Here is a 14,954-nt window from a genome sequence, read left to right as displayed (position 1 = left end):
ACGATTCATGTCTTAAATTCAATTCATTCAAATAAATAAAAACAGAAAACAATAAAATAAAAAAAACGTCTTTCATTTCAAATTTCTTATTTTCAGGTCTCTTTTTCTTTTTAGGTTCTTTTTATCTTCTTCGCTTTCTTTTTTGCTTTCTTCTTTGTTTCTTATTTTCAGGTCTCTTTCTTTTTCCTCTTTGCTTGACCTTCCCTTTTGTCTTCGTCTTCTTTTATTACACAGCATGCATGCTGCGTGCATGCTGTTACTATTGTTGGAATAATAAAACGCGAAAAACGCGAGGTAATTAGCGTTTTCGCGTTTTTCGCGTTTTTGAATGCCCTTTTTTATACTACTTTGGTCTTATAAAACTGCTATTTTTTTGTGAAAATAATGGGAGTCCACGAACACTTGAATATCCATTTCGTTGTCATTTTGGTCATAAATCGGCATTTTGGCATCTGAATGTATGAAATTGAACTTTTACTCGGGGGATACATGAAAAATGCACTTTCCAGAGCTTTGGTGGTTGGAAATTAATATGTTTCAATGAAGTAATGGGTCTAAAATTACTTCAAAACTCTTTTAATGGATATTTTGAAATTTAATCACATTTTACAATGTCCAATAAGGGGAAAATGGGACTTTTTTTAAATGAAAGTGTAAATTTGCTATTTACAAAACTTGTGAAATGTGGATGCAAATGTTTTACCCGAAAAATTACAATTTCCCAATGATAAGACCTTAAAATAGACATATTTCTGACAAAAGTGTATTTTTTCCGAGAATAATTGCCTTACAAAATTAGTGATATCAGATGAAAAACCTCTAGACGAGGTTAAAATGGAGTGACGCTCCTGTGCGTGGATTTAGCACTCAAAATGACTGATATCATTTTGAATGACGCTTTGAAGCTGTATTATCACTTGATACAAAGTTCAAAAGTGTTTTTCGCATTCATTATTGTGAAAATTTACTCACTTAAGGAAAAATATCGCGTCACGACTTTTGATTTTAGATCAAGTTTTCAAGCGTTTTGCCGTCTAAAAGTCGTGACGCGATATTTTTCCTTATTGTGAGTAAATTTTCACAAAAGTGAATGCGAAAAATACTTTTGAACCTCGTATGTAGTGATACAGCGTCCTAGCGTCATTCAAAATGATATCAGTCATTTTGAGTGCTAAATCTACGCACAGGAGCGTCACTCCATTTTAACCTCGTCTAGAGGTTTTTCATCTGATCTCAATAATTTTTTGAGTTATCGTGTTAACAAACACCAACGACGACGACGACGACAACGACGACAACGACGGCACACGAACGGAAAAGTGTCTCAAAAAGTGGTTTTCTACGCGTTTCATGAGTTTTTATGATGATCTAAGCTAATTTTGCGAAAAAAAATTCGGGACCAATTCCTATACTTTCCCTTTATTTGTTTGGAAAGGTAAGTATGTGTGGTGGACACCGATTCGTCCGCCCGTCCGTCCGTTTCCTCAATCAACGAAGTGAATAACGAGAGAGTTAGTCCAGACGGTAAACGGTAATCACCCGCCCACCGCTGACTATCAGTTCAATAACCGCTTGTACCGAAGTAAGCGGTTGCACAAACCGGTCTCCCATACACCCAGCCGCCAATTATCCGTTTAAAATCCGGTAGCAATTATTTGAACGGGTGCATAGGCCGTTCGCCCGCCCGCTCACCCGCTGTTTATTCGTTGTGTAACCGCTAGCTGAAATCAAAACATATATCAACTGCTGTTTACTTGAACGTTTAACCGCCCTCTCATCCGCTGTTGTCCGTTGTATGACCGCTTAATAAAATCAGAACGGGCGGACGGCAAACGGGTGCAGTATATGTGCGAGCGGGTTCCCCGGTACCCGACTACCGTCCTCCGTGATATCCGAGCTCAACTATACAACCGCAATAAACGGATGCAAAAATATATTTCATTATTTGATATGATTTTTTGTTAAAATGAAGGAAGCTTATTCAAAGGAAGTATGATAAGAAATTTCAGAATTGTGAACCATAAACTCGATAAGAATATCATAGAAAGATTGTTTCAGTATAAAATCGGAGTTGATTTGGGTCGATGCACGATTTTAGTTTCTGCAAGTAGCGTCATAAAATCAATTGTGTTTTCCTTTTACAATCGTTGTTCTGTTCCGAGCTATTCGGTTTCTAGGTTCGATCAGTGTAACTATTATTCTGTTAACTTTGGACCACACAAAACCCGTTATTATCTATCAAACCAAAACAATTCGAATCGAAAGCAATTCGTATTTTTTTACTTTTATTTTGCAATTACGAAAGCTTAAATCAAACAGTTTACGGAAAAATCATGCTGTTTCTAGATTTTTATTCTGAAAAAATGGGGTGTTAAAAAATTTCCTACTACTCTCACGAAAGTAATTTCAATTTCGGAAACGCTGTGTTGCGCTCGAATTACATAAAAATATTTATATAAGTGTTCGATTTCCTGTAGTAAAGTATTGATTTACTTCAACTATTGCTTTCAGGTGTCAAATAACTTTCGTAGATATTATCTGTTAATGAATGGTGTGAAAAAGCTAAAGTAAACTATTCAAAATTGAAAAAATTGCACAAACACATCCAATAAGTGTGTGGTAAAAATATTAAAGACATTTTTGAAGGTGTCTAGTGGAACTAGGAAACACCAAGTGGTAAGACACATATTTCAATATATTGATATTATTATTTATTTACGTGAATATCTCGAATACTAAGAAGATTACCGCACTTACGGGCTCGATTTTGTCGACACGGTGGTGGATAAAAATGCCACTTTTTCCATTTCAGAAGCGCAAAATCAGAGAATATCTGCACATAGATTTATTCAAATATGTAAATTAAAAATATCAAATAAATTTATCGATATTTTTCATGCGTTACGATCTTTTAACGCATTCGCAGTACAAAATTCATATTCCCTGCCAAGTCAAATTTGAGGCTGATCCCAGCCGAATTCAGCAAAATTGACTTGACCCAGAAGAGAATATGAACTTTGTACTGCAGAAGCTTTACAACAACGCAACGCATGAAAAATATCGATAAATTTATTTGATATTTTTAACACTATGACTGTTCTTCATATTTGCAACATATTACTGTTCTTGGGGGACTCCAGGGCCCCATATGTATTTCATATGAAATCTGGACTGTTATAAAAGATAACAAATTAGTGTCTGGAGCAAAGTTGTAATACTCAAGGTTTGCTATAATTTTGTTGCAACAAATATTGCTTATCTCTTATCAGTTCCGCGAAAAACGCGAAAAAACGCGAAAATCGCGAAATTTTCCCACCTCGTTTTAGTGAAGCCGATAAGAAGTAAGAGACTTGCCTCTTCGACAGAAATGTAGAGCAGGTCGAGTACTACAACTTTGCCACAGACACCAAGTCGTTATCTCTTATCAGTTTCGCGAAAAATGATTATCAAGAACTCGCGTTTTTCGCATTTTTTCGCGTAACTGATAAGAGATAACGACTTGATGTCTATGGTGAAGTTGTAGTACTCAAGCTGCTCTACAACTTTGCCGAAAATACCAAGTCGTTATCTCTTATCAGTTTCGCGGAATATGCGAAAAACCGCAGAAAACCGCGAAAAAACGCGTTTTTTCCTTATCATTTTTCACGGAACTGATAACAAGAGATAACGAGATGGTGTCTATGGCAAAGTTGTAGCTCTGGTCGAGTACTATAATTTGCCACAGATGTCAAGTCGTTATCTCGTATCAGTTACGCGAAAAAATGATAAGAAAAAATTCGCGTTTTTCACGGTTTTTCGCATATTCCGCGAAACTGATAAGAGATAACGACTTGGTGTCTAGTAAAGTTGTAGTACTTGACCAGAACTACAACTTTGCCATAAACACTATTTCGCTATCTCTTATCAGTTTTGCGGAATACGCGAGAAACCGCAGAAAACCGTGAAAAACGCGAATTTTTTCTTATCATTTTTTCGTGTAACTGATAATAGATAACGGCTCATTAGGAAATCGTCTAAAATTATTAGAAAAACGTCTAAAGAATTTGTCAAAAGAATTAAAAAAATCGTCAAAAAAATAGAAAAATCATCTAAAGAAATTGCGAAAATCGTCTAAAAAGTTTCAATATTTTTTTTAATGCAAAAATCATCTGAAATAATGTCGAAATCGTCTAAAATAATGTCGAAATCGTCTATTTTATTTTTTTGGCTTGAATAACGTCTAAAGATTTTGAAAAAACGTCTAAAAAATGTCATTATCGTCTAAAGAAATAATTCATTTCGAATCTAAAGATATTGCAAAAAACGTCTAAAGATATTACGAAAATCGTCAAAAGAAATTGAGAAAATCGTCAAAAAAAATTACGAAAATCGTCTAAAGAAATTGAGAAAATCGTCTAAAAGGTGTCCATATTTTTTTTGGGTGAAAATCGTCTAAAGAATTAGTAAAACCATCTAATCTGAATTTCCAATTTTTTTTGGTAAAAGTCATCTAATCATGTTAGAAAAACGTCTAAAGAATTTAAAAAAACATCAAAAGAATTGAAAAAATCGTCTAAAGAAATTGCGAAAATCGTTTAAAAAATGCTCATATTCTTATGTGTGTAAAAAACATCTAAAATAATGTCAAAATCGCTAAAAGTCCGATTTGTTTTTTCTGGCTTGAATCACGATATTCAAAAAAATAAAGAATTTGAAAAACATTTTTTTAGTTGCTTTTGATCAGTTTATTATTTTATCAAACGTATAGAATTTTGTCATTATTGTTTAGACCAATGCCAAATCCGAAGCCGTTCTGGGCCAACCATTGCGTGAAATCACAATTTAGATGTTCGACAGTTATTGAACATGGCAGAATATTCAAATTTTGGACATCAACATTATCAATATTAATGTTTACTACACGGTTAATCATTTGATTCTCGAATTCTTTCAATACTGCTGTGGATAGTTCTTGATTTTTGATATGCAGAGACGATATATAAACCCGATTCACCAAAATGGGCACCCCACCAAAATCGGTAGCTCTATGAAGACTAAACAATTCGGTATTCATTTCATTACCGAAATCGACGAAGTGAATCTGTGGATTAAAAGAATAGGTTTTCTTTAGCAATTCTTTACATACTGCGATGAGATTTGTTAAATCTTCAAAAATCATAACAATTGATTACCTGGCAGGAACCATCTGTATTGATTTTATTGATTGAAGCTCGGTAGTATTCTCCATCTTCGAACATAGCAAAGCAAGGCTGACCTACTCTCCAGGCATGTGGTATTTGCTCATCAGAATTTTTTATGATGTTTTTGATTTCGTTTGAAATTTCTGCGGCGGTTTCAATGTTTTGCTCATCCATAAAAAATATAGTGCCTTGTTCATTCACGTGTGTTATGACTCCACGTACGACTGGTGCAATAGTCATCGGGGGTAACCAATCAGGAAAATGTTCTTCAGTTTCGATGCTGACATCATCAGAATCAAGTTCCAAGTTCCGCATAAGCTCCAAATGTGAAATATCTTCAGAATTGAGGCTCTCATTGCAAGCATTCGATGGTTAGATGGTTAGATGGTTTTACTAATTCTTTAGATGATTTTCTCAATTTTTTAGACGATTTTCGTAATTCCTTTAGACGATTTTCGTAATATTTTTAGACGTTTTTTACAATTTTTTTAGATTAAAATGAATTATTCTTCTAGACGATTTTCAAGCCAGAAAAAACAAATCGGACTTTTAGACGATTTCGACATTATTTTAGATGTTTTTTACACACATAAAAATATGAGAATTTTTTAGACGATTTTCGCAATTCCTTTAGACGATTTTTTCAATTCTTTTGACAAATTCTTTAGATGTTTTTGTAAATTCTTTAGATATTTTTGTGAATTCTTTAGACGTTTTTCTAACATCTTTAGATGATTTTTACCAAAAAATTGAAAATTCAAATTAGATGGTTTTACTAATTCTTTAGACGATTTTCACAATTCTTTGGACGATTTTCACCCCAAAAAATATGGACACCTTTTAGACGATTTTCTCAATTTCTTTAGATTCAAAATGAATTATTTTTTTAGACGATTTTTATATTTTTTTTCAGACAATTTTACACATTTTTTAGACGAAAAACATTTAATCCATAGATAACGACTTGATGTCTACGGCGAAGTTGTAGTACATAAACTAGTCTACAACACTGCTACAGACACCAAGTCGATATCTCTTATCATAGTCCAGTTATAATATAAAATAGCCATGGGGCCCTGGAGTCCCCCAAGAACAACAGCGTAACATGTTTTGCGGTAGGCTGTATTTTACACATACTCACACATATGTATATGTTTTTTCATTCGTGTAGAGAAATGTTCAATCTATACAATGAGTCTTAACTCCGGTTGGTTTATACACTGTTTAGTACTTTTATTCAACTTTAAAGTTCGCTGGGGGCCCTGGGTGCCCCAAGAACAATCATAGTGTTAATATATTTGAATAAATCTATGTGTAGACGTTCTCTGCGCAAAATTGATACAGTTGAAGATTGAATGTGACGTAGAGAAGTTTTCTCCAAAATTTAAAGCAACTCACATCCATTTTAACATTTTGACGGATCAAAATGATGAAATTACTGGCGGTGGTGCTGCTCGCGGCAGGTTTCAATGGTTTTCTGGCAGGTCTGCTTAGTTATAATTCAACTGTTTTATATACCGATTTCCAATTTTTTTTTTATATTTCAAATAACTTTCTTAATTTTTTTTCACAACATGATTAGAAAATCAAAAGGATTATACGCAGAGTGATGGGTAAGTCAACAAGTCAACATCTTAAAAACAACACTTGGAATAGTGTTTGGTAGCTTGAAATAATTTGATTAATATGATTTAAAAAATCGAATATATAAAATCGAATGATAATTCATCAACATAAACAATGTTAATCAAATCATTGGCCCAAACATTTTGAATAAATTCCTCTGGTTTTTTGAAAAATTCAAAACAGCATGGACTGAATCACGTCTGATTCTATTTTTGGAGTATGTTTAATAGCAAAAAGCAATTCTGGGCAGCAACATTTTTTTATTTGTAGCGCGGGCCCATCGAACGCGATTAGATATCTGCAAATAATTGTAAATGAGAGACCTTCATCTTAGAATTATTCAAATAGAGCTTTCCTCTACATTTTATGTCATTATAAACTCAATTCAAATAAAGTTTTTGTTTGTTGAAGAAAAAATTCATTTCTCCCATATCAAGGAATAATTCAGTTGAGCTGCTTGGTGCAATCGAAAAAGGTAGGCCGCATTTTTGTTATTATAATGTAAATTAATAACAAATTAATAAAAAAAATGTTCGCTCTAACATTGGTTCATATCTAGGCAACATGAAAACAATAGAATATTTGGTTAAAAAAGGAATAAATACAAGCGTACGATTTTCTAATGGACTAAATCCAATTCATGTGGCTGCGAAAATAGGTAAATATAAATGAATGTACAGCTTAGGTATGGTGCCGCGATTTTGCACTAGAAATGGAATTTGTGCGAATAGATTTTTCGAAATAATTGTATCAGTTCTGTGTTCCCTTTAGTTACTAGAATTGACTATGGTAAAGTTTTTTTTTCGTTTGATATTGCAATGAATGTTCGGAAATTGTGAGTCCCACAAATCTTAATCGTCCAGAAAATTTAAGTTTTTTTCCGAAAACAAACTACTTAAGACTTCTGAACGTTCATTGTACATTCTCATGAAGGGAATTGAAATCAACTGAAAATATCAATTTTCGCTTGGACTTACGCTAAAAAGCTTAAAGCCCCACTCTGAAAGCCTACGAGACAAACTTTAACTTTCAAACTTAAAAAACAAGTGATTTTGATTCATAATCCAGGTCATGCAAATGTCACTGAATTCCTCATCGAACACGGTGCTGACGTCAATGCTGCTAATCTCGATAAATGGACACTGCTTCATTTTGCAGCGCGAACCCTACAAGAATTTTGCGATACATTGAGGTTTACGTCGACATGTCGCCGTAAAGCAAAACCTTTCCGCGACATTCCGCATTGCGATAGGTTTTAAAATGTACAGGTTTACGCATAATCATTACGTCGACATATCTGCGACATATCGCATTGCGTAAACCTGTAAATTCGAATTGTATCCAACTTCATTACATTGAAAACATAATTTCAAATGGTTTTATTTAAACTTTTCATGTTGCTCATCGTTGCTAATAAGAAAAAAAACTTATTCAAAATAATTATTAAGTAGAATAACCAGCCATTGCAGCCTTTAAAAATACAACATGCTGAATTCGAATGAAGTTGATCGCAGTTCATGCATTTTGTGACAACTATTGCGGAAGGTTGGCGATACGTTTGCGTAAACGTGTCGCAAAATTCTTGTAGGGGAAACGGTTATTGTCCAAACTCTTATTTTAGATCATAAAGCTAACCTTTGACTCCAATTTATTCACAATCCAGGTCATGCAAATGTAATTGAATTCCTCGTCGGACAGATAATTAAATTTGATGATTCCGACGGATGTCACTAAAGTGTAGTTGAGCCGTAATTGCATTAGATAACAGAATTAACTTTTAATTTTTGTCCATTCACAATCCAGGTCATGTAAATGTTACTGAACTTCTCGTCGGACTCGGAGCCGACGTTAATACGAAAACACCAAAAGGATATTCGCCACTCCATTTTGCAGCGCAAAATGGTAATGTTCAAACTCTTATTTTAGATTACAAAACTAACTTTTGATTTTGGTCCATTCACAATCTAGGTCATGTTAAAATCATTGAATACCTCATCGAACATGGTGCCAATGTCAATTCTATAGATAATAATGGGACAGCGCCACTTCATATGGCTGCAGCGAACGGTAGTTGCCTAAACTCCTATTTTAGATCACAAAACTAACTTTTGTTTTTGGTGCATTCATAATCCAGGTTATGCAAATGTCACTGAATTCCTCATCGAACATGGTGCCGATGTCAATGCTACAGAATCAAGTAAAAGTACACCACTCCATTTCGCTGTCAGAAAGGGTAATTGTCTATAATCGCAATATTTTTGCCGAATTCCGTTCGAATCAGCCTCAAATTTGATTTGGCAAATCTGGAAGTTTGTACTGCGACCTCAGTAGCTGAAAAATGCCAGTTTTGGCGTCGGATGAAAAACCTCTAGACGAGATTCGCATTCAAAAAGTCGTGACGCGATATTTTTTCTTATTGTGAGTAAATTTTCACAATAATGAATGCGAAAAACACTTTGAACTTCGTATCCAGTGATAATACAGCTTCAAAGCGTCATTCAAAATGATATCAGTCTTTTTGAGTGGTAAATCCACGCACAGGAGCGTCACTCCATTTTAAGCTCCTCTATGAATTTTTCGACTGATTCAAAATAGCAATAGCTATCGCCTATAAATAGCAACTACTAACAGCTCGAAATATAGGCGTATACAAGATGAGATCTCTGTCGAAATTTTTGAATTTTTGAAAACGAAAAAAATCGATGAAAATTTCTCGTTGCATAAAAAATCAACTATCAAACCTTTTGAAAATACTCGTTGTTCTGATTTATTGTAAATATAATCTCCAGATCATATGATCGTCGCAGAAATACTCATCAAACACCGTGCTAACGTCAATGCTACAAATAAAAAGGGAAGTGCTCCAATTCGTTTCGCAGCGGAAAATGGTATTTGCTCGAAATCTTACTTCAGACCACAAAGACAACATTCGATTTTGTTCCATTCACTTTGCAGGTTATGTAAATGCCACCGAGTTCCTTATCAAACACGGCGCCGATGTCAATACAAAAACGCTAAAAGAATATACGCCACTTCATTTCGCAGCGCTAAATGGTAATTAAATAAACTCTTACTTTAGTAGGTATCGTGGCTATTTCCAAAGCGCACGATCGCTCACGATTGCGATCGTTGTAGCCTTTAGAGCATAAAACTAACTTTTGATTTTGGTCCATTCACAATCTAGGTCATGTTAAAATCATTAAATACCTCATCGAACATGGTGCCAATGTCAATTCTACAAATAATAATGGGACAGCGCCCCTTCATATGGCTGCAGCGAACGGTAGCTGCCTAAACTCTTATTTTAGACCACAAAACTAACTTTTGTTTTTGATGCATTCACAATCCAGGTTATGCAAATGTCACTGAATTCCTCATCGAACATGGTGCCGATGTCAATGCTGCAGAATCAAGTAAAAGTACACCACTCCATTTCGCTGTAAACAAGGGTAATTGTCTATAATCGCAATATTTTTGCCGAATTCCGTTCGAATCAGCCTCAAATTTGATTTGGAAAATCTGGAAGTTTGTACTGCGAACTCAGTAGCTGCTAACACGGAGGACGGTAGTCCGACAAGTGACGCTCCATAGACTGTGCATTTCAAGCCAAATGTCAAGAATGCCAGTTTTGGCGTCAGATGAGATACCTCTAGACGAGGTTCGCATTCCATATTGTGAAAATTGACTTACAATAAGGAACAATATCGCGTCACGACTTTTGATTTTAGATCAAGTTTTCAAGCGTTTTGCCATCTAAAAGTCGTGACGCGATATTTTTTCTTATTGTGAGTAAATTTTCACAATAGTGAATGCGAAAAACACTTTTGAACTTCGTATCCAGTGATAATACAGCTTCAAAGCGTCATTCAAAATGATATTAGTCTTTTTGAGTGGTAAATCCACGCACGTCACTTCATTTTAAGCTCCTCTATAGATTTTTCGTCTGATTCAAAATAGCAATAGCTATTGAACTGAAAAATCTGTGGTACCGGACAAATTTTACCTTTTCATTAAATTCTCCGACAGTTCCGATAAATGCGGCTCTGAAGAGTTTATAGTGAGGTTCGGCGGAATTATAGCTGTGCTCACGATTTTTTTTTATTAAGATATCGTAATAAACTAAATATCGTTCGATATCGTTATTATGATTTGACGACCGGTTTGACACTGCCCTTGGCCCATCCTGAAGACTGGGAGCAGTTCTGGACGATCCTGAGGATCCACCAAAACCCACTTCCAGAACTTGATGATTATAAAGATTGAATGTTGATAAATTATCAGGATTCGATCTTAATAACTTCAAAACGATATTATTAAGATTCATCCGGTAACGTTATTATTTGAATATAGTTAATAACCTGATAAAAAATTGATAGCGTTATTAAGATTTATCGGTATTATGATCGGATCTCAATAATCTCTCAAAATTATTAGGATGGTTATTAAGATACGAATATGGCACAGCTATAGGCGGAATTGGCTTACACAAGATTCGAGTTACTTTACATATGTTTTAATTACTATTGCTGGGTCTCAGATGGAATAGGATACAGATCTAATATTACCATCGACGGAAAAAAAATACTTCGTCGGCTCTTATTACTATGCCCAGGCCAATTCAGTTCTGTTCGACTGATTTCTTTGCAGTTGGCCAGAACGCTTCAGTCACCGTTGGGCGCCTTATGCTAGCTAACCTTTGATTTGTATGCGTTGACTAATTAATTTTCACTCATTCGGCAGTCTACGGCGGGAAAAATCGGCAGCCAACCGTGGTGTCGCCCCTTGGTCGTGTCCGGCAAATTTTCACTCAGCTCTCGGTGGCTGTTCCTTCGACTGCAACGCTCGACGGATCCAATAGCATGTGTGCATGCGTGTGACGTATGTGGATCGTTCGTATGGTGGGTGGTTTACCCCTACGTACTCGTACGGAGAATGTGTTATCCCCACGTACTCGGCACTACGGTATTCAGATACAAATGTCAAATGAGTGTTTCGCTCTCACCATCAATCGAGTTACTTACGTTTAAGTCTGCCACTCTTGTATCAAAATTTCCTTCGGGCTATCCAAAATATTCGACTGCTGGCCCCTTCGACGGTGTACAATTTGTTCCTATCTTGATTCAGATGAAAATCGTCGGTAAATTCGCGTAAAATGTGGTGTGATAAATTTGTGCGCTTGTTTCACTTGATTTCATGCAATCGAATGTGACAGGTTCATTTTGCACCTGAAGTTGAATGCAGGTATCTTGCGGGGAGCACATGGCATACCGCTGCGCACCGCCATCTAGTAGTCACGACAGGAACACATTGTATCGTCGGTAACATTTTTAGTACACAGAGAAAACATAACCTCTAAATGTCATCGCAAACCGGGATAAACCATATATTTAATGGTGCTGACATCTACTTTTGCGATAAATTCTATCGCATTTGTGTATGTCAACACCATTAAATGTATTGTTTTTCCCGGTTTGCGATAGGGTTTAACGAAATGTCAAAAATTTCTTTTCTGTGTGTACTACTGCTAGAAAGAATTTCCCTGCCGTTTCCATCTCAAAATGAGTACAAATTTCACTTATTTCTCATGCTCAGACCATTTTTTGTTTACACACAATTTATTATCAAAATGCAAAACAAAACCCAATTCAGCAACATGTCAATCGACAGCACATTTTAACCGAAATTCGCCACAGATGTAATAGTTCTTGGCGTGATCCGAAATGATTTTTACGCATTAAAATTATTGTCGGTTCACTATCGCCTATAAATAGCAACTACTAACAGCTCGAAATATAGGCGTATACAAGATGAGATCTCTGCCGAAATTTTTGAATTTTTGAACACGAAAAAAAATCGTTGAAAATTTCTCGTTGCATAAAAAATCAACTATCAAACCTTTTGAAAATACTCGTTGTTCTGATTTATTGTAAATATAATCTCCAGATCATATGATCGTCGCAGAAATACTCATCAAACACCGTGCTAACGTCAATGCTACAAATAATAAGGGAAGTGCTCCACTTCATTTCGCAGCGAAAAATGGTATTTGCTCGAAATCTTACTTCAGACCACAAAGCCAACATTCGATTTTGTTCCATTCACTTTGCAGGTTATGTAAATGCCACCGAGTTCCTTATCAAACACGGCGCCGATGTCAATACGAAAACGCTAAAAGAATATACGCCACTTCATTTCGCAGCGCTAAATGGTAATTAAATAAACTCATACTTTAGAACAGAACGATATATCATTATAGTGGGTATGGGCATGTAACAATTTTACTTAGCGTCTCTTGTACACTATAAAGGTGTCAAACGGACGGACTGTCCGTCTTTTTTGCCCGTCCGTCCGTCCGTTCAGCTTGGTCGGACGGACGGACGGACGGACAACAAAATTTCGTTTTTCATTGATTTTTGACGTGAAAAATACGAGAAAAAAATTTTAGTAACTGATTTGTAAGCAGCTTCTCATTTGAAACAGCTCAACCTATTTTCGCGTCAAAAATAAATGAAAATTTTTCGACGGACACGGACAAAACGTAATTTAGTTGTCCGTCCGTTCAGGACTCTTAGAAATTTCCTTGTCCGTTCGTCCGTCCATTCAGGACCCTCAGAAATTTACTGCATTAGCCTGGTCCAACTTTCTCTCCTTTTCAGCCTTGTCTTTTTCAGTTTGTTGAAACTTCTCGAATTCTTGGAACATTTGATATCTCTTTAGCTTGTAGCAGTCTTGCGTTTTATGTGTGTTTTTCTTGCAGAAATAGCAAAAAGTTACTTCTCTGCAATTTGCGATTTTCATGACTTTTTCTTCACTTGTTTTTACTTTTTCATCTTCTTGATCATTTTGCCTTTGCCATTCATCTATAAGTTTTGTGTAAACAAGACTCCAACATAAATCTTCCTCAGCTCGTGTTTCTAAGGCTGTCACTAGTGTAGAATATGATGAAGGAAGACTTGCCAATACAATTCCTATTTTCCATTGTTCGTTAGGAATGTCACCCATGTCTTCTAGCTTGGAATAGTCCAATCAGGCTGTTAAGATGGTCTTCAATTTTGTTTCCCTCATTCATTTTGCTCATTGCTATCTTTTTGTAAATCGAAATGCGGTTTGTTAATGTGTGCTTTTCGTGAATCTTCTTCAAACAATTCCATGTTTCCGAAGCAGTCGTTTTTCCACGAATGTGGATCAATTGATTGTCTTCAACCAAAAGTCCGATGGTAGTTCGAGCTTTGTTGTCTCTTTTTCTCCATTCACGCAAACGAGCAGGAGTAGAAGGTGGATCATCTTCGATAACATCCCACAAATCTTGGTTTATTAAAAGTAGTTCAACTTTAAATTTCCACGTAAAATAGTTCGAGTTATTAAGTTTGTCGATTTTGGATAATTTTTCCATTTTGTTTTTGTTTTAAAGGTTTTTCCCGATTTTGGATTCTAGAAACACTCGTAGTTTAAATGGTTTTTCCCTTTTTATTCACAACGGCCCATAACCAATGTTAGAAGTGAATAAATAATAAACTATATTCGTTGAGTGAGAATAATAGAATGAATGATTTATTTCACTTTTTATATTCCATAGTACACTTAGATCAACAACAATATTACGATTGGACATTAAAATCACTAAAGAAAAGTGCCAAAGTACAGGAAGGTGGGGAAATTCGGAACACACATCGAAATAATTTGATAACATTCTAAAAAAATAACATTTTTCCAAATTTCAAAGTGGTACGACTCAGTAAATGCAAAAACTCAATCTTTAAACCTTGCCGCTTGTTGAAATTCGAATCGGTCGAAAAAATTTACCTCGTTGGCAGAAAACCCTTGATTTTGCCATTTTAAATGGATAGAAAACTGAAACAATTTTGATGCTAAACGTTTATGGAGAACTAGGAAATGACAGAAGAATTAATTTTAATGAGGAAAAAGTTCAAAAATAGCGATTTTTAATAGTCGGATTTGTAATTGTTGCCTGTGAAATAGCTACCAATCATTTTGGTGCATTTCAAGTGCTCGATCGCATAAATTGCAATGAGTAATTTGTCAAAATTTTGCATGAAATATAATATAATAATAATTGTATAAATTTTGCATGAAAAAAAGTGATATCAACTTGAAAAGTATTAACAATCACTTGGTCAATTTTTCGTA

The 14,954-nt window shown here is 35.2% G+C and overlaps 1 long non-coding RNA gene across 1 annotated transcript; it reads left to right on the top strand.

The window, feature by feature from the left end:
* Positions 1–10,155: 10,155 nt before the first annotated feature.
* On the top strand, positions 10,156–13,016 carry LOC129573255 (uncharacterized). Its single transcript, XR_008688577.1, has 3 exons — positions 10,156–10,255; positions 12,750–12,848; positions 12,916–13,016. It is a non-coding gene; the product is annotated as an uncharacterized LOC129573255 (long non-coding RNA).
* The last annotated feature ends 1,938 nt before the right edge of the window (positions 13,017–14,954 follow it).

This window comes from Sitodiplosis mosellana, unplaced genomic scaffold, assembly GCF_009176505.1.
Source record: "Sitodiplosis mosellana isolate CC-2019 unplaced genomic scaffold, AAFC_SMos_1.0 Smas_scaffold_6033, whole genome shotgun sequence".
NCBI classification, from domain to species: domain Eukaryota; kingdom Metazoa; phylum Arthropoda; class Insecta; order Diptera; family Cecidomyiidae; genus Sitodiplosis; species Sitodiplosis mosellana.
This window is presented reverse-complemented; position numbering and strand designations above follow the sequence as displayed.